Source organism: Periophthalmus magnuspinnatus, chromosome 24, assembly GCF_009829125.3.
Source record: "Periophthalmus magnuspinnatus isolate fPerMag1 chromosome 24, fPerMag1.2.pri, whole genome shotgun sequence".
Taxonomy (NCBI): Eukaryota; Metazoa; Chordata; class Actinopteri; order Gobiiformes; family Gobiidae; genus Periophthalmus; species Periophthalmus magnuspinnatus.
The window spans coordinates 10,927,316-10,949,592 of record NC_047149.1 but is presented as its reverse complement, the minus strand read 5'-3'; positions in this window follow the sequence as shown (position 1 = coordinate 10,949,592).

Sequence of the window (22,277 nt, the reverse complement as noted above, 5' to 3'; positions counted from 1 at the left end):
GTAGCCCCTCTGATGTAACTGTTGCCGTGAGCCTTGTCATTTTATCCTTAAAATGTTTATATTAACCTGCTCTACATGATCCTGGTATTTTTATTCTATTCTATTGTGTCTGTAAATGAAGATATGAACATTAATAACAAAAAAATCAGACACCTTTTCCCTGAGGTTTTGTTAGCAACAGGTTTGATTGACAGTGTTGCTAAGCGCTCCTTCCCTGGTAAACCAACAGTGACAGGAAGGGGCGTTACCTTCAACAGTATCCTCTCCTGATTGGCTCTTTGGTTGCTATGATACTCATAGTCGGAATTCCTAATATGGAACTCGGCTCCAAATTTGCCCTTATAACTGCAAGCCTCCATGAGCTTCATTTGACTAGAGCTGAACGCTATCGGTGACGTCACACTCATTTAGTCCACTTCTTTATACAGTCAATGGCCCTATAACATGGCAACAGATTTATATGTTTTGTTATATTCATTTAAAACCACAGTATGCCATGTTTAGTCATAAAATAGAACAAAATAAAAGCAGAAAGTTACATACTGTATCTTAAAAATAAATGAATAAATACATAAATAAATAATGAAAAAAGGGGACTTAATATATTTAAATAGGGTGAATTTCACCATGTATGTTTTTGTTGAAGGCTGCTCAACAATAGACACACTAACCTAAAACATAAATGGAAAATACATAAAACTACATAAAAAAATAAAAAAAATTTAAAAAGTGCTATCAAGTTGGTGTTTTGATACCGGTTTATTCCATTAAACATTACACCGTGTCATGATTCTTCCATTATCCGAGTCTAAGTGTGCAGCAGCGGAGCACATCAGTCACAGATCCAACAGCCCAGTTCAGAGCTGCCTTATCTACACAGGAACACCTTCTGCTTTTGTTTGGCTCCTCCATTCTCCTGGACCCCCACACCAGTGTCCGGCCAGCACCACAAACTCTAATCTGCTACAACTTTATCTCCATAGGTCCACAGCTGCTCCGAGCGTGGGCTATTGTTCCCACTGACCTCTGCTGGACCTACACATCCTGCCTCAGTGTCAAACAGGATTTATTTTCAACAGGTGAATGCTTCATGATTATTTTCTATAAGACAATCAACAAAGACAGCCCTGAAGACAACAGATTTCAGCTGTTGAGAAGGGCATCACCTCAGGACACTGGACGACTCAAACATGCTTTATCGAAATGAAAAACATTGCGGTTGCTTTGTCCTTCGGCAAGACCATAGACTGTATAAAGAAATGGACTGAGTGTGACGTCACCCATAGTGTTCAGCTCCACTCAAATAAAGCTCATCGAGGCTAGTGGTTATAACGGCGAATTTGGAATATCGACCACGAGTATAATAGCAACCAAAGAGCCAATCCGCAGCCAGGCTGTTGAAGGCCCGTCTCGTCTGCACCGTGAGAAGGGGCGGTGCTAAGCAGTATCGCTGCCAATCAAACCTGTTGCTAACGCTCGCGGGAGCAACTTCGGGGAAAGAAGGTGCCTGTTTTATCTGTTGATAATGTTTATATCTTGATTTAGGGACACAACAGCAAAACAAAGACACCAGGATCATGTAGAGCAGGTCAATAATAATAATGTAAAGAGAATGGGAGTCGATGAAGCCGGAAGCATAATGTCCAGCACCTTGAAATGCTCTATAAATGAAAGGCAGTAGCTTTGGTAATGAGAGTTGATCTGAGGATTGATCTGCAGAACATTCCCTACACCAGCCATTTCCAAAGTCTGCAGGGCCTCGGCCCCACTATCGATAGAAAGATTGCACAGGGCCCCTCAATAATATAAGAATATGGAACGCTTTCTCCTTAGATTTATGTATGAAAACAATACTTCACTGTGGGTCTAATACTAACATAAAGAAATATAAATATATATATATGTAAAGTTAATTTAAAACTAAATTTTCTTTCTTGCTGGTTGTATGGACGATCTTTAAGGGGCCCCTGCAAAGCTTCTGAGGCCCCCCAGGTCCCCACTATGGGAACCACTGCCCTAAACCTACAATGCAATAACTCCATGGAAACAACCACCAGAAAATGTTATGTAGTACTCAGAATCAGTGGTGAAATATAACAAAGTAAAAGTAGTGAAGTAGCTCTTGAGTAGTGGAGTTTATTTTTAATATGTTCGTAATTTAAGCAAAAAAAATGGATTTGCTAGCTTCAGTTGTTTCTGTTGAACTAAAATTCAGCACAAAACTTTATCAAAATCACTACATTTGAAACTTTACTAGATCTCAAAATCTGTGTGAAATACTTCTACTTTTTAATCTTTAAGTACATTTTATAAACGGGAACTACTTTTACTTAGGTGGACTTTTTCATATCATACTGTCATGATGCACGTATTTCTCCTGTGTTGTTTCCCTGTGTGCTTTTCCCCTCCCTCACCTGCCTGAACCTGGAGCTGGGCGGAGTTCCTGGCTCCTCCCGCGCGCACCTGCATTCCATCAGCGCAATCATTGCCACCTGCCGCGGATAAGCGGAGCCAGGACCAGACACTCGGTGCCAGATCATCCGCGTGTTAAATGTGACTATTCCTGCTCTGTTTTTGTACTCTCTTGTTACCTTTTTGATGCTGACTGGATTTTTACTTCACTAAGATTCCTGCTCCCTGGACCGTCCCAGCTCCTCTGCCTCTGGCTCTGTTCCTGACCCCGTGTTCCTGCTCCGGTATTGTCTGTTTTGTCTCCACCACCTTGTCTCGTCCTGGACCCTGGCTTGCACCCCGCTTCCCGCTCTGGTTCCCACTCCCTGCCTCCGTTGCCTGCTCCAGTACTGGTTACTCCCTGTTCCTGCCCCTGCTCTCCGCGCCGCATTCCCGGACTCTGGCTCGCACACGGCTCCTCGTCTGTTAATTCACAAACTGTAAATAAACACTGTAAACTGGCTCCGAGTTCTGCACCTTTTTGGTCCCACCTGCACCAGCATACAACGCATACTTTTACCTTTAAGTATTTTTGTGCTTCTGTATCTGTACTTTAACTTAAGTAACAAAACTGAGTACTTCCTCCACCACTGCCAAGAAGGTATTTCGATGCTATTTTCAGAGTACACCCAGTTTCTTTCTAATCTCATTGCTTTAAACTTCCCCAGTTCATTGAGATAAGACAACTGATTGAGATGGTAACCCTTTTCCCCAGACCTGTTTAGTAAAGAATCATTTACTGAGAGACTGGTTCTCCTAAACATCCAAATCACAAGCAGGACACTTCATCAGGCCCGCGGTGCAGTCTGCTTTAATGACATATTGATGGCTGTAGTGGACTCTCCCCGGGGGTGTCATCTGTCACTCCATCTCCCGTTAATCTGTGTCTCTGGAGGAGGCAAGGCCCAATGGTGACAAGGTGCATTAAATATGTAGCTGCTGTCTCTGCTGGGCTATTCATTAATGTTTCATAGTTCCACAGGTTCTAAATAAAGCCCAAAATGGCTGAACAAACACAAGCAGTCTCATCTTCTCACCATGACGACCAACTCATGACATAAGTGATGCACTATGGAACTTTTCTGGTTGAAGGTCAAGAGATGTAATCGCCTTGACTGGATGCATATCTCACATTTAGTCAATTCTGCATGTTTTTATTGCACATAGTACCTTGAAAAACATGCATTCTTACAGTGAGCGGGTCGTCTCTTCACAGATCTGACCTGTAACTTGGCCTGGTGATGACAAGAGGAAAGTAGGTTTATTTGAAATTCTACTAATCTCACATTTATCCCTGGCATAAAACATAAAGTCAGTAATGAGTGAGTGCTATGATTTTTATTTGATGGTTTTGAAGAAATAATTTATAACTATAACCTCAAATTTCTCCAGTCAGGCCAAAGGTTGTACATCTTGAAAACAGTCTGAGTCAAAGGTTAATATTACATAAAATAGAAAGGTAATAACAGATCTACCAAAACATAACCTTGAAATAGTTTTGCGCTCTGATAGTTCTGAACATAAACTGTATAAAGAAGTGGACTAAGTGAGTGTAATGACACCCATAGCGTTCAGCTTCAGTCAAATGAAGCTCATCGAGGCTAAAGGGTATAAGGGTAAATTTGGAGCCATGTTTCATATTTGGAATTTCGACCACAACTATCTAAGCAACCAGGGTTGAAAGTAACGCCCCTTCCCGCCCACTGGTTTAGCAGGGGGCGGGCGCTTAGCAACGCTGTCAATCAAACCTGTTGCTAACAGTAGCAGAAGCAACCTCAGGGAAAGAAGGCGCCTGATTCGTCTGTTGTTAATGTTTATATTTTGATTTACAGACACAATAGCGAAAATAAAATCACCAGGATCATTAAGAGTGGGTTAATGCAAACATTTTAAGACTGAAATGGCGAGCCTGACAGCAGCAGTTATGAAGAGAGGGACGTTCTTCAATGGAGCAGGAAGCGCACCCATTTTCAGGTTTTCTATGTCCATTTACACAGTTTACATACACTATATAAAAAGACACATGCACTTTTATTTCTCACTGTTTGACATGAAATCAGACTAAACTTTTCCTGTTTTAAGTTAATTAGGATTATAAAAAAATATATTTCTATTTGCTAAATGCCAGAATAATGAGAGACATTTTTTTTTTTGGGACAAATTGTCATTACCTTCTTCAAAATCAGAAGTTTACATACAGTAAGATTACTATGCATTTAAACAATTTGAGAAAACCCAGATGATGATGTCATGTCTTTGGAAGTTTCTGATCGGACAACATTTGAGTTAATTAGAGACACTCTGCATCTTTATGTAACATCATGGAAAAGTCAAAAGAAATCAGCCAAGATATGAGAATTGTGGACTTGGACAAGTCTGGTTCATTCAAACAATTATACACAAGTATAAATATGGGAATGTCCAGGCGTCACACCGCTCGGGAAGGAGACGGGTTCTGTGTCCCAGAGATGAACATGGTTTGGTCCGAAATATCCAGATCACCCTAGAACAACAGTAAAAGACCTTGTGAAGATGCTTCTAAAGCTGGTAAGAGTGTGTCATTGTCCACAGTGAAACAAAGACTGTACTGACAGGACAATGACCTGAAGTATACTGCCAAACTGGTTACAAAGTGGCTTAAGAATAACAAAGTCAATGTTTTGGAGTGGCCATCAAAAAGCCCTGATCTCAATCCTATTGAAACTGTATGGGCAGAGCTGAAAAGGCAGCCTATAAACTTGGCTCAGTTACACCATTTCCAAAATTCCTGCCAACTATCGTGAGAGAAGCTTGTGGAAGGATATCCAAAATGTCTGACCCAAGTCATAGAGTTTATGTGGTACCAAATACTAACGAAATGTATGTAAACTTCTGACTTTGAAGAAAATAATGAAAAAATGTCAATGTCAAAAATAATTTTCTTATTATTTTGGCATTGACCAAATAGAAATTCTTTTGGTAATCTTAAATGACCTCAAACAGAAAAAAGTTTAGTCTCAATTTTCTCTCTCAAGCATATCTGTCTTTTTATATAGTGTATATAAACTTCTGGTTTCATCTGTATATACAGTGAATCAAGCTGTTGAATAAAGTGTCTTGTCCTCTGTAGCTTTGTAAAAGGGCTGCACCGGTGGTTGTCAGGTCTGGCTTGTCACTTGTATAATTGGCTTGTCCGAATGTGGTATTTCAATTTTAACCAGTAACCTTGTGGCATACAAGCAGGAATCATATGTCTAAGCAATTTTTATGCACAGATTTTGACCTTCCCTCATTTTACCTCATGAATCCAGCTCATCTGTACCTTGTAGTTAGCATACACAGCCACCACATCAAGTCTATTTCTTATTTTCAAGAATGCTAATAAATATGTGTGAATTATTTAAAGTCCCTGTAGTCAATTTTCACATGCGTTTGTCTTGCCCCAGCAGCTCTTGAGATCAAAATATGTCTGCTGTGTATTGTCTGCATTTAATTAGAAAGCATTTTATTGTCCTCTAATTAAGTGCACGTTAGCATACTAGTCGTTGTGAACTTTACCGTCATGACAAAACTCCACACCGGTCTCTGAGAGGTTTGAGAAGTGCTCATAAAGTCATTGGTGAATAAACAGGATGCTCAGAATGCATAGAGTAAGTGAGGAATATGTTTGGCTCACTACAAACCGATTGAAAAGCACTAGATTTTCACCTTTTCACACTGCAAAAATCAGACACAGCCCCTTTTACACTTAACATTACAGTATTAGCCCAGTTTAAGTGAATGCTTTTATTGTTGCAAGTTACCAGCTCTAAGGTTTATCCTAATAATATAAAGTGTTGCACCATTCTTTAGCACTTTCCCTGTTGCTTAAACTTAGTGGTACGATCCATAATAACTCCCAGTGAACACATCTTCTGGACCTAACAGCAGCGTGGAGGTGGGAGGAGAAGGTTGTCGGTGTATCTATGGTGATGATGGACAGGCAGCAGACAGACATGGGGTTAGGGGTTCAGCTCTGGGCTTGTCCCTTTACGATAAGTCAGTGTCAGGCTTGTGCCAGTTCAAACATGTTATTCTGACTGTCGAAGAGGAGGAATAGCAGGAGGAAGAGGAGGAGGGATGATCCTGTCACCAAGATACATTCTTTTAACATGTTTAGCTGAAGGCTTCAAGGCTCCCAACGTCAGTGCAGTTTATACAGTTTGTGTGTGGGCTGTGGGTCTGTCAGTGTTTTGGTACCAGCGCTTGAACAACACTGATTTTTGGTACTGGTATTTCTTGTTTATGGAAAAAATAATAACTACAGTTTGAATCATGATTATTGAAACGATTATTTGCTTAGAAAGGACTTGGGGCATTTGTTCACCAAAAATGATAAGAACGAACTGATTACAAAAACAGGTACCATATGTCACAGAAATAGTGTACTTTTCCACTCAACTCATGTACATTGAACACACCTAAGAGTTAATGTTAATAATCTGAATTGATTCTAAGCAGTATCACAAGAATCCATCATTGGATTCTCGTGATACTGCTTAGAATTCATCTTGGCATAAGGATAATCGAGTGGCCAGACCAATCACAGAGCAGCATCAAGGTCTGAGCTGAAGCCAAAGGTCAAACATGACGATGCCAAAAGACCTACTTCAGTCTATTTTCACAACAATATGGACTATTTAGTTTGTGAAAATTGTGCAGAAGTCAAAAGCTTCGGGCATTTGTGGACAGGGAAGATGCCTTGGCTTTTCCCTCAACTAAATGTAACAATAGTGATTTTTTTTTTTGTCTTGTTGCGCAGTTCTGCCATTTCAACCAATCAAATTAAAATAATCCTCATGACGTTCTGCTTTTTCCGATCACTTTCAGAGTGCTGCACAAATCAGTAAGGTGTGAGTCAGGTTACAACACAATCATTGTCATATTTCAAAGCATTACCTCCAAACAGTGTTTTCTATGTAGTTGCCCCACTTGTTTACCGTGCTGCCTCAACAAAACAATGTCTTTTGGTCCCAGGAGATTACCATTTGATAGACGGTAAAAAGTAAGACTTACTTGAAGCAATATGAAAAGTATTTACAGTACTGTTGCATCCCCTTCAGAGTTGCTTACTTAAAACAGTATAATTCTAACAAGAGCTGTGAACCCAGAGCCCTATATATTTCACAGCTTTCAGAGGCCCGACCGGTGCTAATAACTAGCCCAGGTTACAGCCCTACAGGTACTTAAGCGATCTTTTTTGTACCTTGTATCTATGTTTATTATTATCTGTAATGGTCACATAGATTGGTCTTGTATAATACATGTTCATAAACTGTATTAAATATGCTGTAATTGAAGAAAATCTGAAGGGCAGTACAGTGAACTTATTTACATTGTGATGCCAAGTAACAAATATATGTGATAAAAATTTAAAGGGGCTGTATTGGATTGTTGTTTGTTCATTTTATTGCTCCAGTGGAGAGATTCTATAAAATCAACTCTGAAGGTCAAAATAACACTATAATGTGCTGCCTGAATCTAATTATAAAGTGTTTTTTATGGTCTGTGAACCAGGAAGTAATGCTGGTGCTAACATACTAGTTTTTGTTAGTATTACTGCTAAAATGACTGCCTCTGAAAGTTGTGAAAAGCAATTATAAACTCATTGTGGTGAATAATTAGGACACTAGGATTTTTTTTATATATATATATTTCGGGGTGACACTTCTGAGTAACTACTGCGCTCTCCCAGGATCCACCAGGAAGCAAAAGTTGTCAACATTTATTTTAACCAGTTTTCGAAAACAAAAGGGCTCTGTTGACTGCACATTTTTTCACAACAGGAAATTCAAATGACTAATTCAACCAAAACAAAATAAGAAAAAGTACTTCTTGAAGCATATTTTAAAATGTGGAAGCTCAGACTTGTTGGAGACATGATGATGATGAATCTGCATACACAGATACAGGCCCATGGCTCATAATGACGCCTGTAATACATCAGTGTCAGCGGAGAATGCAGAGGGCCAGACTATCAGAATGACTTTAGCCACTGTGGACGACCTTTGACCCCTCTGCTAATCTGGACCTATGGAAAACTCTACTGAATGGGTATTATAGGCTTTTACATAGACACCAATAAATGTCTGTCTCCATGGAGATGTAATCGCTTTGTCTGGAATCGTCTGCAGTATGGCTTTAAATTCATCTATTGCCATGAAAACAAACAAGTGCCGCCATCAGGTTAAGCTGAAGGTCAGATCTGTGTAGAGGCGACTCCACTCGTACTGCTTGAGAATGTTTGTGTTTCAAGATCTATAAATAATAAATACACAAGAAATTGAATAAATACATATAGTTATTTTTGCTATAGACTTTCTGGGACACAGCATGAGGAAGGAAGGGATGGACTCTCTTCCTCATCGCAAATATATAAATGGGAAGTATGACAGAGGATGCCAGAGATGAACTTTCCTTAAAAGTATCACGGCTTGGACTAGACTGGACAACACTTAACTGCTGATAAAGAAGAGGGACGAGTGGCATTCTATGGTCGCTTACGACATTGGAAAAAGATGTTTATGCCATAGTTAGTTAGATAGTGCACCATTAAATTTTACATGCAACCTATTCTGCAAAATAGACTTTCCAGAGCTTTTAACCACGCTATAGTTGTTTCTCCTCACCATTTACTCTCTAAAAGTTGTATTTGGAGTGATTCTTAGGTGCTTGAGCAATATTTAATCACTTATTTTCAAGACGCCATATTGTCAATCAACCCCTGTTTTCACCACCACCGCCACACGCCCACTGCTCTGTACTCACTTTATTCTCCAATTTAATTTTCTTCATCGGTGATACATGCATCACATAGTCATTTTTTGGGTCAAATGGAAAAAAAATGCTGCTCGCTAACATGATATGCAGTCGATGTTTATGGCGACGCCTTAAGTCGTTTTAGATGAATATTGTGATTTAAAATGTGCAATTTACAGCTTAATGATCCACTGGTGTAATAGATTATAACTATATAGTACACAGAAGCACAATCCGAATCAGAAAATCCATAGAGTTCTAACACAGTTACCTGAAACTTTTTACAGCTTCTATAGATTGACAATGCGTGTTTTGCTGAGGTGTATTCATCAGCTTTGTATCACCACACTGCTGAACGCGCACTTCTTCATTCTGCCAACTCAGGAAATCAGCCTTTAATGACTGTCACCATAATCAAATGTATTGTCATGTTGATGCTGGGTTTGAAATGATGCCTCGTGGCGTTGCTGTTTTTCTGCACGTTGCTGGGGACGTGAGCGTTGGCTTGGGGCTATGGGTTTGTAAGAGTGAAAAATGAATAGAAAGGGGGAGATATTTGGCTCCAAAACATCCTCTCTATGGCGTCACTGATAAGCAGACATGATGTTTTCGAAGATACTACACCGATACTGGACAACAAGAAGACGAGATACAAGAACGCCATCATTTTAAGGAAATTGAGTTTGTGGAAAGTTCGCAGCATAGTGAACTTACTTAAAATTGCGACACCTAGTAAAAATATATATATAGGTGAGAAATTTAAAGGGACAGTAACCAATTTTGTGTGTATACCAATAAAATAAAATCTATCGCGCACTGTCTTAATCTAACTATAAAGGTTAGATTGGTCTATAATGTTTTTTTTAATCCTCCACGAACCAGGAAATCATGCTGTTGTGCTGTGTGCATGCTAGTTTTAAGACACCTACAGTGTTGAATGTTTCCAGGAAAAGTTGGTATCTACTGCGACACTGTAGCCGTAAGACTTTGAAAGCCCTTAGCGCAATCATTGTTGTAATATTTCAAAAGATTAACGCCAAATAGGGTTTTCTATGTAGTTGCCTCCACTTGTTTACCGTGCTGCTTCAACAAAACAATGCCTTTTGGTCCCAGGAGATTACCATTTGATATACCGTATGAGTAAGACTTACTGGAAGCAATATAAAAAATATTTACAATACTGTTACATCCCCGTCAGGGTTGTGTACTTTTAAAGATATAAAGTATAAAAGATTCTAACAAGAACCGTGAACCCGGGACCCTATGCATTTTCACAACTTTCAGAGACAAGACTGACTGCTAACAATGCTACTTCCTGGTTTGCGGATGATATAAACATGTTATAATTAGATGCAGACAGCACACAGCGGTCTCATTGTAACCCTATAGAAGATGCACATTTCATCTTAATACATTGGGTGCAGCACATTTAACTACCCAAATTAGCATTACTAGATCCATTTTAGATCATTTCGAGCTATCAGTTCTTACATTACTGCCATTATAAGTCTACTGCTCATTATAAGTCTTTCAAAAGCCATGGGAAAGATGAATATATCCAGAACGGTGCAAATTCCCCACTATCTGCACTGATTACCCTGCATGACATGGGTTGGAAAAAACTGATTACAACCCAGAATCCTCCTCTTCACCTGAACTGTGCCTCTAATGCCCTCTCTATACATCTATGGACTCTGCACGTGTCTAGATTATTAAACAGGAATATATTTGCAGTTCAATACTCCAGCTCCCACGTTGACCACATGTGCAGAAATATAGCCAAGATGTATTGACCTGTTCTGAGCTCCAGGCAGAAGCTTAACTAATGATGAGCTTTTAACTAGTTCTCTATGGGCCAGGAGCGCACAATACAAACAGTGCTGTCAGATAGAATAAAGCTCCCCATAATGGAAAAACATTATCGCACAATGTTGGTTAAAGTACCATAGACGGCCATTTTGTTTTCATTTCTCTTGTAGTTTTCTTAGCATTTACGCCCACGGTCACACGAGAAATCGACCAAATAAAAATCCTTTTCACAGTTGTGTGGTCTTATTTCTAACAAGAATCATCAACCACTTCATTTTGTTCAAGAGGAGCTTTTAGTTAAATAAGAGTTGTATTAATTGCAGCCTTGTCCCCAGTTACGTCAGATTATCCTCTCATGATGGGAGCGTGTCTCGGAATTAATAAAGCTACTCAGGCAATCTTCATTTAACTTGTATTTGAAATTTTTGGATTGCTATGTGAACCAGTTGTGGGATGATGCAGTTTTTTTTTTTTTTACTGTTTTTACTTACAAACTCGTGACAATCTCTGCGCTAAGTGCTTGCAGTTGTAGCGTCTTGTTCATGGGCACAATGGGAGTATGCGCTGAAAGGAGACTTGAACCAGTTACCACCCTGTAATGTAAAGCTATTGTCACTCAGGAAACATTGTACCAATAAAATATCCTGCTATTACTATAACCAATATACCTGAAAGTTCAAATCAGCATTATTATTGTCATTTTTTTTCCAAATTTGCCATTTTGTGACGGACTTTTAGCATCTCTTACGTACCCTTCTGTTAGTGGGCAAACGCTTTACCCACTAAGCCACTGTTGTTGCAGAAACATTGCACCAATATAAATGTCATATCAATATAATCCGCACTTAAAAGTTCAACTACACTTGTATTTTTGTGTTTGTTTGTGTCAAATTTGCCAATTCGTGAAGCCTTTTAGTACCATGATAACTTACAGGTTCTTGGCATCTCCTTCTTACCCTCCAGTTAGTTGGCAACTGCTTAACCCACTAAGCCCCTGTCGCTGCAGAAACACTGTACCAATATAATCCTCTCGTGTCATTATTACATATACTTAAAAATACAAGTTCACTTTTTTATTTATTAATTTATTTACTTACTGTTTTTGTGAAGCTGTTTAGAGCCGTGTTAACTTACAGGTTCTTGGCATGTGCTGCTTTTCCCCCCGTTTTTTCCGAACAATCCCGCCATCATTTGTCCAAGAAGCCAACTCACAGCGTAATAGAGTAATCACGTCGAGATGTTTTGGACGCAGTAGACATTTTGGACACTGCTCGGACAAGATGTTCTCCTGGACCTGTCGTGCACCTCAGCCTTCAGGCCCTCACATGTGGAGAGCTGTTTGCTTTGAGGATGATTTATGGAGCCAGGGCCAGAGCTGCAGACGTGTGTTCATCAGATGGACTCCTCTGATTACAATCCTCCCTCCCCTCTCTGTCTTCCTCATCCCTACCCCTCTCTCTGTCCTCTGTATCTCCTCCTTTTCTCTATCTATCTATCTCTCTCTCCTGGCGCTCCGAGGATAACTCCATCTTGAAGAGGGAGAGCGTCTGCCAGCGGGGTAAGTGATAAGATGACAGCTGCTAATAGAGGCACAAAGCACGCAGATATGTTCTTGGAGTATTCACAATAGCGTGGCATTAAAAGGATACTTACTTGAGTTTTTTTTGTATTTATTTTTTATCTGCACCTCAAAAACATATGTAAATGTATGGCAAGATGAGGTCAGCGTTTGGTCCACCTGATAACTGCCCTCTTGCCCTCGTGTTGCCTGTGTTGTGTTCACGCTGTGGGTTTGCGAGCAGATAACGAACATTACGACTATTCCTATCAATTCGACTCAACTGTGGTCGCTGTAGGTCGGATGTGCTGATCCCGATGGTCCAGGGAACAAAGCATTAGTCCCGAAGGATGGACCCTTCAGTGGCGAAAGCAAAGTTTTGCCGTCAAGGTAATGTTAATAACAACATAGCGTGTTAACAGTGAACCAGTCTTACTTCTATATGCAGAGAGACGGCGTGCAACAATCTCATTCTGAACTCAAAAGCTGCTTTTACAGTAGTGCTACATGAACGTTGCTTTATTACATGAATAAAATCACTAAAATACTGCAAATTATTACTGACACAACTTTTTTTCTACACTAACTTTTCTGGTGGAGGGTGGAAATAGATTTAGGTTTAATGCTGTACTGTAAAACATACAAAAAGAAATAGCATTTTCAAAAATCAGCAATTCAGAAAAGTAGCATGGTGTTAAGGTAAGGCTAATACACTTTACTATTGTCTCCGTAGGGAAATTTGCCCTCTGTATTTGACCCATGCTTTAATGCACATGTGTCAAATGTGGCCCATCATGTCATTTTATGTGACCCAAGACAAGATAGATTAAAAGATATGACTGCCTTAAAATGTCAGTTTAACAGGAGATGCGTAGTTATATATTTATGGACATGCATATGCAATATCTGTAACCCGAATAAGTAATAAATACAGAAACAGTTAAACTACTTTTTTAACTTGTTCATTATTTTACATTACATCTGGTCCTTTGAGGGGAACCATTTTGCTGATGTGGCCTCGGTGAAAATGGGTTTGACACCTTTGCTTTAATGGAACTCAACAGTGGCCTCCCGCTCTGGTTCCACAAGTAAATTTTCCATAAATTTTTTTCCCATAGACTTTTCAAAAAATTCAAAAATTAAGAGTATCGCAGCTACGTACAAACTAATATCCATAATGTGGTTGTTTTAAGCCCAAAAAGCTCATTTAAAATGTAAGATTCAGCAAAATAACTTACTGTTTTCTAACACTATAGAAGCAGATTTGAAATAAAATTACAGATCTTGTGGTCATTAGTTACCTCATAGCAGATTAGCCCTTAGCAAGCTTTCAGACTTAATTGCTAGCGAACCAGTGTTACTTCCTGGTTTGTGGAGGATAAAACACTCTATATGACAGACAGCACACAATGAGAGCTGCGTCTACAGTAGGGCTACATAAATGCCACCTTATTACATGGATAAAATCACTAAAATACTGCAAATTATTATTGATCCAACGTCCTTTTTCAAACCAGTATTAGATCAAAGTTATTGTAAGAGCGAAGCCGAGAGAGGTGGAGACTGCTCTTTGCTCCGCACTGTGCATCATGCTTTAGCATTTAGCATCAGAACCTCCCGAGGCTCTCCAAACAGCGCAGACGACACACATAATTCAGATTTGTTTACCCACTTATGTGCTCCTATTGGGAAATGATGATCACTCAAAACAATATTAGCACGTCAAACAGTGTACGTCTCATTGGTGCGCAGAGGGACACGAGCTCCTCCAAACACTCAGTCCGTATTGATTCTTGTCATGTTTGACCAAACATCTGCTGCGTTTATGGAAGTAAACACAGCAACGGCAGGTAAATAAAGAAGGACCTCTCACTGAGCTCTTCATCGGCCTCTTCTGGTTTAGTAGTGATTAGTGTTCATTAATGACACAGTTAATGTCAACACATGATCTATAGCATCTAAAACAGCCATCCACCTCAGTGCTTTAAAGGGCCCATGCTAAGATATTTACTGATCTATGTTTTCCTCATCAAAAACAGACCTGGAGTTGTGTCTTGTTATATTCACACATGTTTAACACACAAACCCTGCTTATTTCGACTCTGTCCTTCTTTCAAACGGAAAACACTCTGGTCCACCTTGTGATGTCATGTGGTAATACAGGAAGTACTCCATTGTGGTTTTAAACTACATACACCTTCACTTGCCAATCTCTGCTGAACAAAAGGTAAACAATAGCTGATAGCTTTGAAACTACTGCTTAAAGAGCTGAGCATTTTGAGCTTTGGAGATGCATTGTAACTTGACTTAAAGTTCACATGAGTCAATTTTATCTGTGTAAACACTCAGTCGTCCAGGTCTGATTGGTAGCAAGAGACGAAGTTAACATCTGTCAACTGGACAAATCGTATTAGAACTGAAGAAGAGGCTTGGATGAGCAGCAAAACGTCTTCACTCTTACAATGATTTGTCCAGTTGACAGATTTTTAACTTTGTCTTTTGCTATGAGTCAATCTTGCGTAATATAGGACCTTTAAAGACGTCTTATTCTAAATCAACTTTTATGAGCTTTGACCATGTTGCAGGGTGGCTGAGTGGTTAGAACTTCTGATCCTTCACAGCAAGAAGGTTATAGATTCGACTCCCGGGTCATGCAGGGCTTTGTATGTTTGTTCCTGTGTTTGGGCAGATTTACGGTTTCCCTCATCAATCCAAAACTTGCACAACAGGTAAAATCCTCCAACTAAAGTAGTCCTGACCAAGTCTAGCTCAAGATCTAGAGATGGGTCCCCTTGGTCCTGACAGGTGACCCTGACAGCACTGCTAGAAGGATGTGTCAAATGCAGAGAAATTAATTTCTTTCATGAGGGATCAGTAAAGTCGAATTGTATTTTGATTTGATATTTTGATTCCTGCTGTTTGAGTAATCCTGTACTGCCCTGTATTTGAGGATTGAGTGTTCAGAAAATGTTTATGTTCACTTACCCCCTATCCCCACCCATGGTATTTTCTTCCTCCAAGATTTATAGACACTATTGTGGTTGAGAGGCTGAGGAGGCTTACAGTTCTGCTGCTGCGGGGATGGTGGGACATTTCTAGAAGTGATTGAGAGACAAATGTAGCAGACTTTGATTGGCTGTGACAGGCAGGTGACAGGAGGTAGGAGAAATACAGTCTTCCTGGTAGAATTTTATTCCCAGACTTAACTTATGCATCCCCGGAATACTCCAAGAGGTCATTTACCGCTCAGACTTCCACAACTGTATCCATCCACCTTAACACTGGAGGGGTTAGGATTTAGTAACACTGCACATTCAGAATACTACCTGAGTTAAATGGACAGTAACTTTTCTGGTGGAGAGTGGAAACAGATTTATGTTTAATGCCGTACTGTGGAACATACGCAAAGCAATAGCGTTTAAATAAAGCAGCAATTCAAAAAAGTAGCATGGTGTTAAGGTAAAGTTAAGGTATATTTTATTGCCACCATAGGGAAATTTGTCCTCTGCATTTGACCCATCCTGCAGTGGAACATAACAGTGCCCGCCCGCTCTGGTTCTAAAAGTAAATTTTCCATAAAATTTTCCAGTATACTTTTTAAAAATTCAAATATTAAGAGTTCAAAGACATCATGGAGGCTAACCAGCTACATGCTAACTAATATCCATAATGTGGCCGTTTTAAGCCCAGAAAGAACATTTAAAATGCAAGATTCAGCAACATGATTTAATAACTTAGCATTTTATTGCATTTCAGAAACATTATAGGTCTTGTGGTCATTAGTTACCACCTAGCAAGCTTTCAAACTTTAATATAATTTTTTTTGGCGAAAGTCTATGGGAAAAATGAATGAGAAATTTTCTTCCTGAACCTGGGGGTGGGCAGTCACTGTTTGAGCTCCAGGCCATCTTATCTTGGCTGGGCTTGGTCAAGACTACCGTATTTTCCAGACTATAAGTCACATTTTTTTCATAGTTTGGCCGGGGGTGTGGCTTATACTCAGGTGCAACTTGTCTCTTTTATTGTTATTATTATAACTTGCCTTTAAATATAAAATGTCTGTTCTTGGTCTCAGATTATGTAAAGTAATGTTCCCCCCCAAAATGCGACTTATAGTCCAGTACGACTTATATATGTTTTTTTCTTCATTACATACATACATATTTTTTCAGCAGTGTGACTTATACTCCGGAGCGATGTATAGTCCAGAAAATACGCTACCATCCCAAAGTTTCTCAATGGGGTTAAATGATGTCTCATGCTCCCTGAACCACTCTTTCACAATTTTAGCCCGATGAATCCTGGCATTGTCATCTTGGAATATGCCCTTGATGGAATAACCTGGTCATTCAGTATATTCAGGTGTCAGCTGACCTCATTCTTTGAGCACACTCTGTTGCTGAACCTAGACCTTAGCAACAGTTGGTAAATCCAGGTGGTACCTTTTTTTTGGCCAGGGAGTGTATTTTTTGGTTTGTAATTTAGAAAAAAAAAAAAAGGAGAAAAAAACAAAAACAAGAGAATATATTTTGAATTGACAAACTTAATTTTTGAGACTGAAATGGCCTCATATTCCTTCTTATCGATCGTTATACATCTATTTTCCTGACAGTTGAAGGTGCCCTCATGTGTACAGGCAGACACCTTGACAGCTCTCTCAGCTTATAGAAGCCCTAATGGAGTATGTATGTGTGGGTATAGGAGCCATTACTGAGTGTTACATCAGTCAGAGCTCTCCACGCTGCTCGCTCCTCTGACAGGTCCCACTGACAGCGCACGGTTTTAACGGCTCACTTAAACGCGCGCATCCCCCACCGACACCAACACCAACAAACAACAGCACCCATACCACCCGCATACCGCAGCCTGTGGTGGAGTGGGTGAGTCTGATGTTTGTGGAATTCCTGGCTATAAAGTAGTCCTAACGTTTGAGCGAAAGACGGGGGAAAATACAAGCTGAGGCTGTCATTGTGGGTTTAAAATCAGCGATAGCCAACAGAGCTCTGGGCTTTCAGAAGATCAGATGTGTGCGTTATCCAGTATTTGAGGAGCTTAAAAACAAACATGGATGAAATGGATAATACTTGCTATATATATATGAAGTAGCAGCCAACATGCCAATCAACATAAGTAGTTAAAAGGTCTGTATCCATTTTTTTCATGCAACACACCCCACTCCCACTCACTATAGATTATAAAAGCAGCTCTTAGGCTCAAAATGGCACCATTAAGTGCTCTTTACATCTACTTATAAAGCGTTTTTTTTATTGTCCATGAACCAGGAAGTGCGCTATAACCATACTAGATGTTGTTGACTCCAGTCTAATAATAAATAATAATAATACATTTTATTTATATTGCGCTTTTCAAGATACTCAAAGACACTTTACATAGAAGAACAATAAAAAAAAAAATACTAATATACAAACATTTAAAATCAACACTCATAATAATTAAAGATTAAAAGCAGCATTAAACAGGTGAGTCTTTAGGTGTTTTTTGAAGGTTGTGAGGTCAGTGCAGTCCCGGAGTTGTTGCGGTAGAGTGTTCCAGAGAGTGGGGGCAGCGATGGAGAAGGCTCTGTCTCCCCAGGTTCGGAGCTTGGTCCTACAGGGGAGGGAGAGGAGGTTTGCGTTTGAGGAGCGGAGGGAGCGAGAGGGAGTGTGGTGATGGAGCAGATCTGTGAGGTAGGAGGGGGCCAGGTTATGGAGAGCTTTGAAAGTGATGAGAAGAACTTTGAACTGAATTTGCTAGTCTAGTCTGTGAAAGCTTACAAACCCATCATGGTGAGTATTGACGATGCTCTGAATGCATAAGGTAAGTAAGCAATAACTCTGGACCACTGTACTGTTTAAAATGAATGATTTAAGAGTTGAAAGTGTCACAAAACTTCATATTCAGAGTGCAAATACGCCATACTGGACACTTTACAATACCGGTTATGTTACTAAGCCATGTTTGCACTGTTGTTATGATGTTATTGTATATATTTACCTGTAAGTATTTTATTTTATTAACTTTATGCATGCCCTTATTTGTACTTATTCAGTGTTTTTATGTTGCACTTTATCACCAAAGAGAGTTCCTTGTTTGTGAGCTGGGTTCACTGACAATGGCAATAAAAAGTCTTCTGATTCTGATAATAGTTCCAAGTACCTCCCGCAAAGTTGTCTGAGACCCTTTAGAGCTCTTTTTTTTAACTTGTCTACAGTTATATATTGACACCATTCCCAAATACCCTGGACCAAGAGCGGAAATGTTCCAACTGCTCTCCCACTATGATTAAAAGTAACTCTAAAAGTAAATGTTACCTTGTATTCTGTCACGTCCTCTGTCTCCATTCGTCCCAAAGTCCTCTTAAATGCGGTGTGCCCCTGTCAGCCCTGATCCCACTAAATCCTCTAAGTGCTTGTGTTGCCAGCCTGTCCGTGTCTGCACCGCCCACAGAACTGAAGACGCGCGTTTGGCAGCAAAAACAGCTCCTTTTTCCGGAATCGCTGGAGTGTCTGGGAGCTGCGGATGGAGAGGCAGTGCCAGGGGAGAGTGGGAGGTGTGAAAGGTCACGCAGAGGTCACGGTGAGACTGGAGCTCAGGGCGCACAGTGCTGACAGAAGCAGAGGTACTTGCGGTTGTAATCCTAAAAGTGCAGAGGATGAACGTGTGCTCTCGGACTGATGCGCATTTTAAAGATGCACTGTGTAACATTTCCGATAGATGGGTTTATAAGCTTTCACATTTCCAAGTTGGTAAACTGAGTTGGTTAAAAAATAATTATATGAGTGGGATCGCGTGTACACAAATCTCGTCTGTGACTTGGCTGAGTGGTGTCTCAATGGAGATAGATAATTCTATACTGTGAAACAAGGCAAAACAATTACATCTCCATGGAGACAAGCAGACCCTTCCAAAAGAAAATTGGGTGGATCATGGATATTATAATAATAATATCCATGATAAATATTAAAGCTCCTATATTACGCAAAATAGACTCTTGTGAGCTTTAAGTCATGTTATCATGTTGTTTCCTCATCTAAAACACACCTGGAGTTGTGTTTTGTTTCATTCACACACTGAGTAACACTTTATTATTAGTCTGTCTAAACTGGAAAAGTCCCGTTCCATCTTGTGATGTCATGTAGTGGTCGCTTTCAAGTTAACAGCCACTTTTACCTTTGTTTAGTAGAGAAAATACAGGGCTGAAACTATCCAAATGATTACAGTGAAGTTGTATGGAGTTTAAAAACACAGTGGAGCACTTAGTATATTACCACATGACATCACAAGGTAGAATAGAGAAAAACTCAGCCTAAATATGTGTATGTTTTTCATAAGGAACCATTATAACATAGCTGAGAAAATAGCGTAATATTGGCCCTTTAATCATAGTTGTACAACAAAAGTGGCAATTTGTGAAGAAAAAGTGGGAAATGACAAGAAGTAGCGCTGAGTTTTGAAGCGTGTTGACGCAGAAAGGTGTAGATGTTGTACATTTCAGTTGGAAACCCCACTTATTTCAGCTTTTAAGCAATTGTATAATGCTGTCTGCAACTCGAAAACACAGCTGGACACAGGCACTTTTCAGGTCTGAAATCCTTAAACTCAAAAGCCTTGGTTTCAAGTGCACTTTTCCACACATTTCTACTTTCTAAACATGTCCAGATGCTTTCGACAGACTCAGGACTTTGTATTGTTTCTTTTTTGGATTAAATCTGCTCTATAATTTAAATAAACTACTTTCCAAAAATGTCCTCATACTAAAACAGGTACATACTACATCAATGTTTATGTTGCCAATAGCCACACTGACAATTTCCCATTTTAACACTATTCACAAATGCAACTTCATGTTCTCAACCAAAGAAAACAGACATCATAACATTAAAAAGGGGATATTAACCAAAATCAACTTTTTGTACCTTTCTGCCAAGTTATTATGTTTGTTATTATCACAGGTTTGTCATCCATTCATGTTTGAGTAATTTAGTGATCTCTCCCGCTCCCTTTTCAAACTCTCTTTACAGTTAGCAGTACGATTTTGTCCAATGCTCAACCCACGAGCCTACATCATCCACGCAAAAGCATGATACAAAACAATACACTACAACTTCACAAATCTGAATCGACGTGCAATAGTTTAATTAGCGGGATGCAAACTGATTTTGTTGTGATAGTGCTCTGAAGGGGGAGAGACAGAGTGCGGGGAGCAAACATTTTAATACATTGCTATGGCTGAGTATAGCACTTTCAAAACAACAAACAGCAACATATTGATCTAAATATGTTACACGTTAGCAGTTAATACTCCACAGAAGTCTAATGCGCCCTCTTTAAATACTTATTTTCTATTACAGGTCCTATACACACATTTAACCTGCACTGAAATGAAATTAACAGTAAAAATGGCCATCAAAAGTGCCTCCCGGACCGTGCAGTTAGCATGCAGCTCACAACGCCTCACCTTTTCTCAACACGTCATTCCAGCTCATTTCAACACGTCTGAACCAGGCCGCTTGTTTCTGCTTGCTCTGTGAAATGAATAATTAATATTCAATACTCCTCTGTTCATTTATCTATTTGAAACAGAATATAGAATGGTAGAGCTGCTGGTGTTTACCCCCAGGACCCGCTGTCCTTGAAATGGGTTCAGACAAGAAGATGTTGCTCATATTATTTTAAACAGAACAGAAGACTGAATCACACATGGAAACTGGGTGTATGTAATACGGCATATGGCCTTTCATATTAGGGACGTATTACATAAAGTGCAGTTCAGCTCCAATAGAACAATTCAAATATCAAATAATAATGAAAAACTTATGTCAAAAAGTTATTTTCTTTCTGTTACTGTTTTTTTTTTTTTTTTTTTTTTTTAACATATATTATACTTCAAAATAATACTAAGGGGAACTGACTTTTGAAAATGTTGCTGTACAAAAAGAACCAGTGTGTGGCAATTTAACTTTTTTGGCAAACCATGTCCTGTGTTCGTCCTCTGATCCAAAGGTTGCCGGTTCAAATCCCACTCTTGACAAAAACATCATTGGTTGAGAGGTCACATCCCACTGACCCACAGATGAATAATGTCACTGTGTCCTTGGGCAAGACACTTAACCCACCTCACCCCGAGTGTCTGTGCACACTGGTGTATGAATGTGTGTGTGTGTGTGTGTGTGAATGTGCCTTAAAGTTGGAAAAGCGCTATATAGAAAGAAAAACAAAACTGACATGAGTGTGATATTTCCTGGTAGAATTATTACATTACATATAGATATTTTTTTTATCAAGTTATATTTTAATTCATATGAAATTCTCAGACAAAACATACACTTTCCCCACCTTGGCTAGTGTGAAAAGTGTGTGTGCGTGAGCGGTGGTGGTTGGAGGGGCAGATAGAGCTGAATAATGACTACATGGTACAGCTTTGACTTGTAAAGTGCAGTGCAAGTATAAGACATTATCATTATTACATCATATTTGACAAGGGACTAACCGTCAAAAAAAAATAAAAAATCCCATGTTTTCTTTTAGATAAAATGTTTTTTAGCGGCGTGGATTCACTCAAGAAACGGCAAGCTAACGTACATAAGGGGACATTACGATGTGACAGACAGAGATGGGAGCTGATGTGTGATTATGTACAGAAGAGTAACAACATTACACTTCCCCTATTGAAACCCCCATG